At 51.1% G+C, this 14,325-nt stretch overlaps 1 long non-coding RNA gene across 1 annotated transcript; it reads left to right on the top strand.

Moving 5' to 3' along the window:
- Positions 1-6,043: 6,043 nt before the first annotated feature.
- On the top strand, positions 6,044-6,667 carry LOC128778838 (uncharacterized). Its single transcript, XR_008424620.1, has 2 exons — positions 6,044-6,390; positions 6,502-6,667. It is a non-coding gene; the product is annotated as an uncharacterized LOC128778838 (long non-coding RNA).
- Positions 6,668-14,325: the final 7,658 nt, after the last annotated feature.

Raw genomic sequence — 14,325 nt, 5'->3', positions numbered from 1 at the left:
GGCCTCTCCATAGGCTGCCTAAGCATGGTCGCTGATGACTGGAGAAACAGAGAGACAGAAACCAGAAACTGAGAGATTAAATTAGGAGACAGCAAACCCCCAAGATGAAGATCACAGTCTTTTTATAACCTAATCTTGGAAGTGACATGTTCTATTCATTAGAGGCAAATCAAGAATCCAGCCCATGCCAAAGGGGAAGGGATTATACAAGGAGGTGAAAACCAAGAGGCAGGGACCTCTGGGGGCCATCATAAAGATTCCCAAGCCTGGTTCATTTAAAGGGACTTTACAGGCTGGACACCAGCGTGTGGAGCAGACAATTTCTTTGATGGATGAGAATATTGCAAAATTTCTGGCTTCTTCATCATCCATATTGGTTATTGTTTTCCATGGCAGCAGATGTTGAGATAGAAGGTATAGACAGCTAAGGTAACTATTTAGCGATTTCCAGATATTCTCGAGAAGTCGACTTTTGCCCAACTCGTTGACGTCATTCTGACACTTGCCGTCTCATCGCGTCGATCCCTCCTCAAAAATTCCTATTGTCTGTGCTACAAATTAGCGTCTTCTCTAAAAGGCACTAACCTCTAATTCTCTGTATTTTCTCACAGTGTTGCCTTGACTGATAAATCTTCTGGGAGCCGAGCTCCAATACCTAGTCAGTTGCATCGGGAGGACGAAGTCTATTTCTGACGGTGGTGCGTGAAAGGCTTCCGCTCTTCTAAAGGAGTGTGACACCAACAGGTCGAGTGGGACCTTGGGATATGACGTGTGGTCAGAGTAACCCAACCAAGTCATATTCTGGGCCTGCCCAGCCTGGCTGGATGAAGTGTGACTCCTCCGAATGCCTTGGAGAGAGAAGTGACAGGTGGATCCTTGGAAGGACCCTGAGAGGAGTGCACAGTGGGACCCTGGTTCCATGTTTTCACACTGGGACTGGGCTTTCAGGGAAGTCCCTACTGAGAAGTCACGCTACAAATACACCTGCCCATATGGTTGTAACAGCCAGGGACCGGGTCAAGTTTATGGAGAAGATACAGAGAAAATGAGAGAAGAAAAGCTGACAGCACTAGAGTATGAAGAAGGGAGGACGTACAAGAAGAGAAAGAAACTAGATGGGAGAGCCCACAGCAGAACTGTCTGAATGCCACCACGCCCAGCTCCGGGCCCAGCAGCCATCTCTCTCTCATGGGCAAATCCATGTAACCAATGTTAGTGACTTCCTGCTAAGTTCTAGGCCCAGAGGACACAAGGATGAACAAAATGGACATCACTGCTACTCAGTCGAAGTTCACTCTGGAGGGGAAACGGAAATAGAGGCAGGACAACGAGGCTCACAAGGAGGGCATCAGGCCCTTAGGATAAAACTGTACCGACAGACATATCGAGGCCACCCCACCAGCACAGCAGAGTCGGTGGCCTTCTGGTTTGTAGCCCATCTATAGGGGACCCCGCCTGAGGAAAACGCCCCTCCAAACTTTTCTCACCCCAAGCATGGGCCCTGGCTTTGGGCCACAACCCCCAAAACCTAGTGTTGGGCTCCCGCCCTAACTCACCTCATTTCTCCCTTGGCCTCTCCCTACACTGACCATCTCTCAGGATATGGGCCTTTTCATCCTTTCCCTACCTCTTCCTTGCCCACCCAGAATCTTTGGGAGTGGCAAGAGCAAGAGAAGAAGCCAACGGCTGTCATTTGCCATGGGTTTGTGAAAGGCTATGTCCTCCCGTCTTGGTGACAGACAAAGGAAGGAAGTAGGTCCAAGAGAACTCTACATGGGCGAGGTCGAGGGGCATCTGGCCAAAGATAAGCAGAGGCCGAGCGTCCCCTCTCCCCTACTCCTCTCTTAATGGCACTGCGCTCGCTTGTGGTACTAGTAGGGCTGACCCTCCGGGCATACTACAAGGAAGACAACTCAGCTACGGAAGAAAATGGTAGCTGGTGAGTCTTTAGCTCCCAGGTAGGCATCTGGCTTTAAGTCTGCTCAGAGAACCCGAGACGTCTGTGGTTGCTGGCCTCCTCCACAGCCTCTGGAGAGGTCAGCTATCACAGCTCTGGAGTAGACTGTTGAGATAACCCCCATTTTTTCCATTCCTCACCTACTTTTATGAGTAAGAGTTTCTTCCCAATGTCTGCCCTAAATCCCTCCCGCTCTTATCTCCTTCTACAATTAAAAGCAAAGAACGGGAGTCAGCATAAGGTCACAGCTTCTGGACACTCTGCAGCACACAGAGGTCAAGAGCCTGAAGGCGTTAACCGTTCACACTGGAAAGCTGAGGATGCGGCCTGTCGAGCAGGACTTCGGGGGGACAGAAGGAAAGCCAGGGTGGGGGGAAGCCCCGCCAGAGGCCCTGGGGCTCCAGGAAAGCTGAGGGATGCGTGTCGGTGAACACATCTCCCAACAGCCCGTAGCCGCGTGGACAGGCCACGTGAATGCGCTCCCGGGTGAAAGTGGCATTCTCCACGATGGGAGCTCCCTGGCCCAGCCCTGCCGGTGCTTGACATGGAGCCCCTCTCCGTAGCCCAGCACCCCCCTCGCTTCTCTGACTCTTGCCTCCCCTCTCCCACCAGGGCTCTGCATGGCGAGCCATCTTTCGGCCCTCCTGGTTGGCTTGGCAAGTTGCAGACAGCCTCTCCCAGAGCTCCGGGCCTCTGCGCGGCCTCCACGTGCACGTGGCTGCGATGCCCCTTCTCTTAGCTCTCTCCTGCTCATCCAGTGCCAGACGCCAACTCCTCCATCAAATGAGCCTCCATGATGCTCAGAGGCCGGGCCGCCCCTTCTCCTCTGCCCCCCAACCCCAGGGTGGTCTCCCTCCCTGATCCCCACCCCCGGACTCAGCAAAGGGGGGGGGCCGGCTCCACAAGCCAAAAGGGGTGGGGGAGAGGGAGCAGGGAGGGGAGGCTGGGAACGCAGAGCCCCGGCCCCCTCCACATCCGCTGCTGCAATCACAGCCCACCCCCAGCTGACAAAAGGCCTTGTCAGAGCCAAGGGGTCTGGTGCCAGCCCCGCCCCTTGGAGCAGTGACAGCCGTGTGCTACATTTGCCCAATTCTGCAGCTGGGCTAATTACTGTGGTTCCCGAGCTTGGGGTCCAGCCCCAAACCAAACAAATTAGGACAAAAACCATAGGCTTCTTCATCCCTCTCATTCCCAGCCAGCAATTGCTGAAGGACCCCTATAATTGATGACAATGAAATAAAACCCCACCACCTGTCCTTACTCCTAAGGACTTGGGAGCCCGGCCAATACCTCGGCCCACCCCTCCGTGGCCACAGCAACGTGGAGTTGCGCAATGCTGCATTCCCAGTGCCAGCATCACCCCGGGAACAACCTGGGGCCCGTCACGGCCCACGACATGATCCAGCCCGGAAGAATAACGCAGCTGGCGGGCGGGCTAAGAGGTGAGTGGACTTGCGGCCAGGACTGCCCCGGGGGTGGGCCAGCCCCGTGAGGCCTGGGGCTGGTGTGGATCTTGGGGGGGGGGGGGGGAAGGGGTGGTGTGGAGGGGATGGCAGCAGCTCGCGGCCCAGGTCTTCAGGAAACACAGAGGAAGGAAGTCCCAGGTGGACAACTCCCAGGAGGCCATACTCAGAAAAGTCAGGAAAAGCAGGAGTAAAAGCCAGCAGTAAGGCCTGGAAGTCAGTAGGAGGGCCCTGGCTTGAGCATCTAGGTTCAGGGACAGAAATTAAAACAAGGACCCAGTGATGTACAAGACCTGGGTGCTAGGGAAGGAGATCAAAACACAGGTTAGGCAAGGCTCCACCAGCAGCGCGGGTACCTGGCCGAGATCAGATGTGGGATGTGGATGCCCTGATGAGGGTCTGGCTTAGGTCCAGAAATACGGGTGATAAAAGAGACCTGGCCAGGGGCAGAGAACCAACTTGTGATCCTGGCTACAGGGCCCTACACTGTTCTCCAACTCTGCCTTGCACGGAATTGCGCAGAGGGCTTGTTAAAACACAGACTGCGGAGGGCGCCTGGGTGGCTCAGCCCGTTAAGCGTCTGGCTTCGGCTCAGGTCATGATCTCGTGGTTCGTGAGTTCGAGCCCTGTGATGGGCTCTGTGCTGGCAGCTAAGAACCTGGAGACTGCTTTGGATTCTGTCTGTTCTTCCTCTCTTTCTCTCTGCCCCTTTCCCACTCACACTCCAACTCTCTCTCTGAAAAATAAACATTTAAACACACACACACACACAGAGTGCTGGAGTCCTTGATTCAGGAGGTCTAGGGGTGGGGGGAGCGCTGAGAATCTGTATTTCTGGGTAGTTCCCAGGGGATGCTGATGTTGTTGGTCCAAGGACCACGCTTTGAGAACCACTGCTTTAAATATCTGGGGACAAGATATAATCCTCAGGCTGAAAGTGAGTGACAACCCGGGAGCCAAGAGGAAATCACCCAAGGTAATGTACCCTGAACGTGTGTATTCTCCTGTCCCTTCCACACCTCCCAAATTCGTGTGTTGAAGCCCTCACTCCAAATGTGACTGTATTTGGAGACCGGGCTGTGAGGAGGTGATAAAGGTTAAATGAGGTCGCGGGCGGGATGCCCTAATCCAACAGGGTTGGTGCATTTATAAGAAGAGGAAGAGACACCAGAACGCACGTTCCCTCTCCTTCCCCTCCACCCCTCTCCCTTGTGAGGACACAGCAAGAAGGCCATCTGGAAGCCAGGAAGGGCTCTCACCGGCACTTTGATCTCGGACTCTCAGCGTCCAGAACTGTGAGAAATACAAGTGTGTTATTTCAGCCCCCAGTCTGGGGTGTTCCGCCATGGCCACGCAAGCGGACTCAGTCAGCAGACTCAGAAACCAAACAACGCGAGTAAATACTGAGACTTTGTAGAAAGAGAGAGAAAGGTCTGCACGTACACCTCCCGAGCTGGCCGCACGGACGAGCCCACCTGTGGTTTCTGCTCGTCCAGACCCACCCTCACCTCTGACCCAACTTTCTCCGTTGCCTGCATTCCCGCACAATCCTAACGAGGAGGACTTTAAAAGCTCTTTCTCATCTCCGCTCCTCTCTCCTTTTCTCTGCCACAGCCCCTGCCCTGCCCCAGGGCAAGCCTTCATCTCTGGTTCAAGGTCATGTCCTGAGCGTCCCAGCTGCCCCCGTTTCCTCTGCCTCAGTCTCCCTTCACCTCTGCCCTCGGCTCTGGCCCCGATCAATCACCCTAAAGCACAGTCAGGAGAAGCAGGGGTCGGTGGGGAAAGTGAGGACCGAGCCAGCCAGCGAGTCCCTGCAGAGGCGGCAACCACAGGTCAGGGAGGCTCGAGGAAGATTTATTGGCCACTGAACTCAGCCGGAGGGCGTGGGGTAAGAAGGCAGAGAGTGTAATCAAAGTGATATTTTATGTTCCTCCGTCTCAGGAAAATAATTGTTCCACTGGAACATCATTACACTATCGTTTTTCTACTCCTGTGCCACTTATAGGGAAATAGAAACTCACTTTCTTCTTCTTAATAAGCTGCAATTTCAATAACTCTAAAGGCTTTTTCTGAGACAGAGCCATCCTCCAGTGATGTGGTGAGGACAGGCGCCCTCTCCAGACTCCCAGGCGGGGGGAAGGCCTGACTGGCTCCTGGGGACAGCTGTCCCTTCTTCTTGATACTCTCCTTGCCTGTCATCCGGGGGACCAACTGTCCCTATTCGCCCGGGACTAAGGGGTTTTCCAAGATGCTGGACTTCCAGTGCTAAATCCAGGTCAGCACTGGGCAAACCAGGACAGTTGGTGACTCTATCTTCCACCCACTGGGGACAAGAAAGCAACATTGTGCATTTAACAAGTATTTGTTAAGTACCTACAGCATGCCAGACACTTTCCAGATGGCTGGGAAACAGGCAGATGCCAACAACCAAACACTTGCCCTCAGGAAACTTGCATTCTAGTGGAGAGATAAACAATAAACATATAAGTAAGTACGTTATAGAACATACTAGAAATGGATGGAGGAAAGCAAAACAGGGAAGGAAGATTGGCAGGGAGGTGTGGGAGGTGGCCATCTTAAATATGGTGATCAGGGTGGGCTTCACTAAGTTGGTGGCATTTGAGCCAAGTGGGAAGGGGGTGTGGAAGCAAGTTATGAGGATATCTGGGGGAAGGGCATTCCAGACAAAGGGATCGGCCAGTGCAAGGGCTCAGAGGCTGAGCTTGGCTCACATATTCAAGGAATTCCACAGAGGCCCATCGGCTGGAGCAGAGTGAGCAAAAGGGAAGGGCAGGAGAGAGGTGGAAACTATGGCCAGACACCAAGCCTTGTAGGGCTCTATAGATCACTGGGAGACCATTTGACTTTTACCTGGAATGAGAAGGAGAAAGAACACACTCTGATTTGTGTCCTCATCGACTCGTTCTGACTGCTATAGAAGTCCATCAGGAGGCTGTTGCCATAACACCAGTAAGCAATGGCAGGCCTTAGACCAAGATGGTAAGGGTAGAAGTGGTTAAAAAGAAGCTGGATCGGGGCGCCAGGGTGGCTCAGTCGGTTAAGCGGCCCACTTTGGCTCAGGTCATGATCTCATGGTTTGTGAGTTCGAGCTCCGAATCAGGCTGTCTGCTGTCAGCACAGAACCTGCTTCAGATCCTCTGTTCCCCACTCTCTCTCTGCCCCTCCCCCACCCGCGTGCGTGTGCGTGCACGCGCGCACGCACGGGCACGCTCCCTCTCTCTCTCTCTCTCAAAAATAAATATTCAACAAAAACAAGAAGCCGGATTCTGGATATATTTTGAAGGTGAGGCCGACAGATTTTCCTGGGTATGAGGTGAGAAAGAAAGAAGAGCTGGTGTAACTTCCAGTATTTGAATGCACAGGGGCCACGACGAGATCTTAGAATAAATACTATACATTTCAAAGACCCAGTGCACCCTCAAAGGACTTGCACTTGAGAGATTGCTAGGTTTAAGCTGGAGTCCTAAGGTGCACTTCCAAATAAGCCCATTAAGGCTGTGGAGCATGGTCGTTAAGCGCAGAGCAGATTTGTACTCCTCCCTGGGCCCAGGGCTGGAGAACGAGCTACTCAAGGCCTAGCCTGCTAACTCAGGATAGTCCAGTGGTTAAGAGGTTGGGCCTGCACTTGAACTCACTGAGGCTCAGTCTTGTCATCCAGTGATTGTTGCAAAAATGGAATGAGACCATGTTAACAAAACATTTAGCACAGGGCATAGGCACAGAGCCTAGAAAGCTTCGTTCCTGGTGGAGAGGTGGAAGATGTGGTGTTGAAATTCTAGCAGCGGCCAGCAGAGGGCACCGCCAGCAAAAGACAGTAGCGCTGCGCTGCCAGGGAGACTGGCTTATTTGCCTTGGATCCGCTAACCCGGTGAAAAAATAGACTAGCTTCCCACAAATAACAGGCTGGGATTTAGATTTATATCCCCTCACTGCCGAGATCTACCGCTGTGAAAAATGGATCTCCTATCTTAGGGTTTCTCTTGCTCAAAACAGCCCCCCCAAGCCCTGGCATTAGAGGGGAATCATGCAACTGTCTCCACCATTAGCCCGTTCTTACCTCCTCCCCAGGACCCTGCAGGATACCCAGAGACCGGATGACTCCTCCAGTACCCTGGGCGTGGGGAGGCTAGAGACAAGCACAGATAAGGTTTGTCCAATTTGTTCTGGTCCCTGGAAATTCTGCTTATCTCCTCTCCCATTGCTTCATCACATTGCCAAAATTACCTCGATAATATATTTTTTAATTTAAGAATTCATTTTCACTTCACGAAAGAGGAACACTGCAGCCAGATAAGAAACTCCATCTGTCTTCAAGAAAAAGGGTCGTGGATTTGGGTGTCACGAATCCTGTAATGTCTTAAATTAAGGTGCCACTTCTGAATGCTTTCTTCGTATTTATGAAATGATTATTCTACAGAGGTGCATTTAATATTGTTAAAATAATGATTGTGCATGTTTAATACATCAATTTAAGTTATTATCTCCCATGCTATAAAATGTGGGATAATTTCATAAATAATTATAAAGCATTTACAAATGGTGCCTTAATGCAAAGCATTCTTGCTAATCCTTTATCTTTCACAAACACAGAAATAACAATTAGGTTCCTGGAATGAAAACGGGAGGTTATGTTCTAGAATGTGTCACCTCCTCACTGAATGCAAATAAGGAGACAAGGAGAAGAATAAAAGACCTGGATAGAAATAGCATGCTTCCCCACTTCTTGACGGATGCAAGGTGTCCGCGTTTTCATTATTCTAAGCACTGGGCCCTTTCTCCGCGGGGACAAGGAGGGCTTGCTGCCTCAGGGTAGGGGCAATTCTTTGAACCCTCTTGGTAATTTATTTTGGGAACTAGAGAGGCCTAGCCGCAAGGTTGGAATAAGAGGCATTTACACACACACACACACACACACACACACACACACACACAGGCACACACACACGCATGCACGCACATGCACACAAGCAGGAGAATGGACGTGACATCCCCAGGTTCCTGGAAGTTTGATCCAGGTCTTCAACCATTCCAGAGGACAGGCTGAGTCACAAGTCACTAGAGACCATATATGATGAAAGAACTTCCGTTTTGTCTTTTTGATCAAAGAACTTCCATTTTCATCTTTTAGCCTGCCTACCAATAATACAGACTTAGGGAGGCAGGAGATACCCTCAAGGAGCTTACATTCTACAAGAAGACGCTGAACGTTCACATTTAAATTTACAGAGATAGCACAGAACTGAGGTTAAATTAGCTAAATTAAAATTGGGTTGATGTAAAGTTAATCCAGGAAGGCTTTTTGAAAGAGGTGAGATAGACCGGGTCACAGATCCATGAGATCAAATAAATCAAAGACAGGCTGAAGATGCGAAAGAGACAGTTCATTTAACGCCCATGTGCTCGTGTGCACACATGTACACACACACATACACGTGGTGAGAACTGGCTGTGTACCTAAAGCAACAAGTGATTCAAGCCAGGACATCAGGCTTGATCAATCCTGGGAGATATTTTGGGACAATGCTCTTTGAACCCCACCAAGCCAGCCTGTCTCTCAATGGCCGGACAGTGACAGAGATGACTGAGTAAAAGAGAAAGGAGGTCCCAACCAGCCCATGAGGCACCCTGCAGCTGATCCAAACGCCAGCTCTGCAGGAACAAACAGCTCCCTAATTCAGGCCACCGTCTTTTTTTTTTTTTTTTTTCAACGTTTATTTATTTTTGGGACAGAGAGAGACAGAGCATGAACAGGGGAGGGACAGAGAGAGATGGAGACACAGAATCGGAAACAGGCTCCAGGCTCTGAGCCATCAGCCCAGAGCCAGACGCGGGACTCGAACTCACAGACCGCGAGATCGTGACCTGGCTGAAGTCGGACGCTCAACAGACTGCGCCACCCAGGCGCCCCAGGCAACCGTCTTTTAAAGCCAGGTTGTGAAGGAAAAAACAGAAGGGGCAAAACCTCAAGGGTCCTGATGCTAGGACACCAGCTCCCATATGGGTGCCTTGCTGCTATCTGCATATCAGCAGAGCTAAAAGGAGTCCCAGTTACAGATTGCCCCCAGATCTGGGGAGATGGTGGGGCAGGGGAGGCTGATCGAGATTAGACGACACTCAGCGGACCGGCAAGCCGGGCTGTGTCAGGCTGCAGCCTTAAAGAGGAGGTTACCCACAGCTCCCGAGCAGACCGGGAAGCAGGCTGCTGTCACAACTCGGAGGGAAGGCCCTCAAAGAAGCTGGAGGCCACCTCCTCCACTCCTGTCCGTCCCAGGGCCGGCAGGAAGGGCCAGGAGACAAGAGGGACTGAATTCTTACAGCCAGGCGGGTTCCTGAGCCCTCTCCCCTGCAAAAGATGGATCCATTACTAGGAATCCATGTTGATTGCGCCTTTCTCCTCCCACGCCTGCGCCCCTCCACCACTATTTTGACCTCGTCTGTAGAGGCCCCATCCAGGTTCTCAACACTCAGCTACTCCCAGCCCTGGCAACAAGGCGCTGGGGGCTGACCACACACAAAAGAATGACCTTCTCTGGCTCTCACACACAAATCCCCAGTCTTAGCGACCCGAGAGGCCTCATCCTATGTCTCTAGCTCCCTCCTAAGGACGTCCTCTGTCCTATGGTTACAGCGAGTCAACATTCCCAATCATGAACTCATCGAAATAGAATAGTCGCATAGCTTCAAATCACCTCCCCCCCCCCCAACCAAAGGGGCATTATTACCTGGTGGTTTTGCCACATCTCCAAAAATCCTTCGCTGCTCTTTCCTCCAGAAGGTGGAGCTTCATTTCCATCTCCTTGGGTATGGACTTAGTGACCCGCTTCTAACAAAGCATGGGAAGAGTGAGCTAGTAATGTTTCCACAGAAAATCCTGATGATCAATTATCCACAGAGGATAAAGCACGCAGTTTCCCAGGGGCAGGAAAGATTTTCTAGTTCATCTGGATACTAAGGTACGTAGAGGCAGGAATACTAGATTATTCTGGAAAATTAGGCTGAAAGAGAGAGCGAGCGAGCCTTCAAGAGCTCGTGTCCCCAGTAATAAGTCATAGTGAGATCATGTGCCTCCTGATATAATTCAATGGGAAGGATCCTCCTCCCCTGTGGTATTCTTCCTAAAAACCAAAAACATGGGGGAAAGCTGAGAAATGGTCACAGGCCGGAGAAGACGGAGGACTGAATGGAACACGGTATCCTCGACGCGATCCCGGAACGGGAGACGCTCAGTGGGAAAGCTGGCAAAAGTGGAATAAATCTAGTTTCCATACTAGCATTGTACCGGTGTTAATCTCTTAGTTTGGATACATGTGCCGTGATTGTGTAAGAGGTTAACATTAGGGGAAGCTGGGTGAAGGGTACATGTAACTCTGTACTATCTTTGCAACTTTTCGGCAAATCTGAAAAAACTTCAAAATCAAAAGCTTTTGGTTTTTACAAAAGAACTCATCGTCTTGTTCCTCCCTCCCCACGTTAAAAAAAAAACAAAAACAAAAAACCGACAAGACCTCTCTATCCTCACATCCCCATTTATGTTGCTTTATTTCACAAAGTCCATGTCGCAGGGTTATTTCCCTTCCCAGAACACACCGGGCCCCCTCTTCCTTCAGGAACTTTGCTCCCAACGGCTCTTTTTGAAACTTGCCCCCTGCCTTCCTGCCGCCGGCCCTGTAATGCTGGTCCAGAAGGGTCAGTCCTGGGCTCAACTTCCCCGTGAGTCTCCCACAGTCCACACTCCCCACTCTGGATGTTGGACGTCTTTTGGTCTGCAACACTCATCTCCATCTTTAGAACTGGAGAATGCCTTTGCAGGAGGAACACTCAGCTTGGAAAGGTCCACCACATGCTCTCCCTCCCGCTTTCCCCACCTACTCCTCAAAGGCACCTCACCCCCGGCCTTGGGTGAGGACAGCACAACAGTGCCTCCTGGTGACCGGCGCGGGGCACTGCAGAGTCCGCAGCTCCGCATTCCCTGCACAGCTTTGGAGCTGGGCTCACGGCTGACCCTGGCCTCCTTTGCCCCTTCCCATTTCGGTGCACACCCTTTCTCAATGGTTTGCGGGCTTTCTCTCTCTAGCTTTTGCTCCCGCAGCCCCGGGTGCCTTTACTTCCTCTTTTTGTTACATTTGTGGACAAACTAATGGTTTTAATTGAGACCAATAAGAAGGAGCCTCATTATATAGCAAACGGGGAAGGGGAAGAATAACCGTGAGTTCCGAGCAGAAATTAGATCAAATAAAGACTCGGCCCCATCGGCTTCTAAAACCTTTGAAACCACTCAGAAACTCCATCCAGATTTTCCATAAGTCTCTCTCTACTTGCTCATCCTTTCCTATTTTTCTTCACACTCCAATGTTCAAAATGAAAAATTTCATCTATTTTTATTCAATACTATCATATTTCTCTTTTAATTACTAGCCTTGCAAGAGTATTGTTTTCTACTATTTTTCATGGCAAATGCACAGTACTTAATCTATACTACGGGTTAAATAGGTTTTTGGCAGCCAGCCCTGGAGCCGTGCCAGCACTGATATCCTTGTTGTTATGGGAAAAAGCTTCAGACAACTAATTCAAATGAATTTTTGGAACTCAACCCATTTATAAGTCAGGAACTGCCTGTGCTGCCTTGGATGGTTATTTGATTGGTTTGGGGGGGGGGGGGTAGGTCTTTCTTGTTTTCCAAATGAACTCATTCAGTGTGCAACAAATACATATTAAGACCTATTACAGGAAGGCCCTATTCTAGGCCCAGGGGATGCTGGGGGACCCAGTCAATTCCTGCCATCGCAGAAAGGGAACCAGGTCCCCTAGACCTTGAACCAGATCCAAGACCAGGTTGAAGGTAAAGGCTGCAGGGGCGGGGGGGGGGGGGCGGTATGTATTAGGGTTCACCAGAGAAACATTTATAGGATATATACGTATCATGAACATCATATATCATGTATAGGTACGGATACAGATATCTATCTATAACACATGTACTGAGAGAGCGAGAGGATTATTTTAAGGAATTGACTTATGTTATCGTGGAAGCTGGCAAATCTGAAATCTGGAAGGAAGGTGGGCAGGCTAGGTAAAAGTTGATGCCGTCTAGAGTCTGAAATCTGGGGCGCCCGTCTAGCTCCGTTGGTTAAGCGTCAGACTTAGGCTCAGGTCATGATCTCACGGTTCGTGAGTTCAAGCCTGCATCGGGCTCTCTGCTGTCAGCACAGATCCCGCTTCAGATCATTTGTCTCCCTCTCTCTCTGTCCTCTCTCTCACTCTCTCTCTCTCTCTCTCTCAAAAATAAACAAACATTAAAGAGAAAACCCTGCAGGCCAGCTAGAAGGTGAGAAGCTTCAGGAATTTTTTATACTGCGGTCTTAAGGGAGAATTTCTTCTTCTTTGGGAAACCTCAGTCTTTGCTCTTCAGGCCTTCAATTGATTGGATGAGGCCCAACCACATTATGGAGGTTAATCTAGTTCTCTCAAAGTCTACTGGTTTTACATATCAATCACATCTAAAAAATATCTTTGCAGCAACATCTAGACTGGTCTTTGAGCCAACAACTGGGCTCCACAGCCTAGCCAAGACAGCATATAAAATTAACCATCACGTAACAGAAGCTCAGTGAGCCCTAAAGCCCAAAGGTGGGGCTCTTATCCTGCTCTAGGGAATAAGGTACAAGCAGAGACTAAATTCTGAGCCCGGTGAACAACGGCACAGAGAACTAGCACATCTTTCCACGTCCCCTGTGTGGTCTATCCCATGACATGCCCGCAGAGTACTGCACTGTATTGTACTCACCCCCACACTCCAACATGAGCATGCCCCCCACTTCCTCAAGACCCTAGGAGGCTGGGCAAGCCACCTGTCCGCCCTGAATGCTAACGGCAAGTTCAGGCTCGCTCCGCTGGGTATCCGCCTAAAGCCAGCAAGGCAGAGCGGACAGAGTGTCTCCGCCACCCCTTCTTTCCCGTGGGCTCCTCCCTGGCATCCGCTGCACATTCACGTGTAAGAATGTGACTCTGTCCCTCAGACCCCTGAGGCGCAGCGCAGATGGCCCCCTGCCCACCTTGGTCCCCCGGCCCCTCCCGCCTCCCGAGGAGGGGCTCGTCAGCATCTGGCAGTGCCGCCTGAGCAGTCCGTCAGCCTTACACCGCTGTCACCATGAGACGTGGCGGAACGAAAACAAAAGACGTGACAAATTTGTCCTTTTCTCTTTCATAATTAACCAAAATATCTCAGCATGTAGCAAAGCACGGCTCCTAATTAACAGACAGGCAAGAGGCGATTAAGAAAAAAAGCTGCCGCCCCTCTCAACACCCCTCCCACACACCCCTCCCCTACTCCTTACCTTGCAGCACCCCCCCACCCCCCCCCAACCCTGGTAATTATATTTGCAGAAGAGAATGATATTCTGGTCAGACACGACAGACAGAAAGAGCCCAGTCCCCAGTGAGGCAATTAATATTTCACACCTGCCAAAGCAAAGTGGCCAGGGGAGGGGGAGGCGCGGGGAGGGCGACTGCGTTGTCACAAGGCCAGAGTGTGCAAAAGCCAAGCGGGGACAGGCCTTCTGTTGGGCTGCGGGAATGGGCAGGCCGGGTTGGCACAGAAAACAGCCCTTCAGGGTGTGCATAGAGTGGGGGCAGGGGACCATTGGGCAGAACAAAGGATCCGCGATTCTACATCCTCCTTGGGTACCCTCCTACCCTGTTTCGCAACTCCCAGCTCACTTATGCACTCCCTACACACTCCCCCCCCGGGGGAGCAGCACGAGATCTAAGGGGTGGGGGTGAGCAAACACAGAGGAAGCAAGCACAAAACATTCACCAGTGACCTCGAGCCGCACCCCCCCCCCTTCATATGCTGCATGGGAGTCGTATACAGCAGAGGCAATGTTT

Source organism: Panthera pardus, unplaced genomic scaffold (assembly GCF_024362965.1).
Source record: "Panthera pardus isolate Hobbes unplaced genomic scaffold, ASM2436296v1 HiC_scaffold_21, whole genome shotgun sequence".
Lineage (NCBI taxonomy): Eukaryota > Metazoa > Chordata > Mammalia > Carnivora > Felidae > Panthera > Panthera pardus.
The sequence above is the reverse complement of the archived record's forward strand: the minus strand, read 5'-3'. Positions and strand labels throughout refer to the sequence as shown.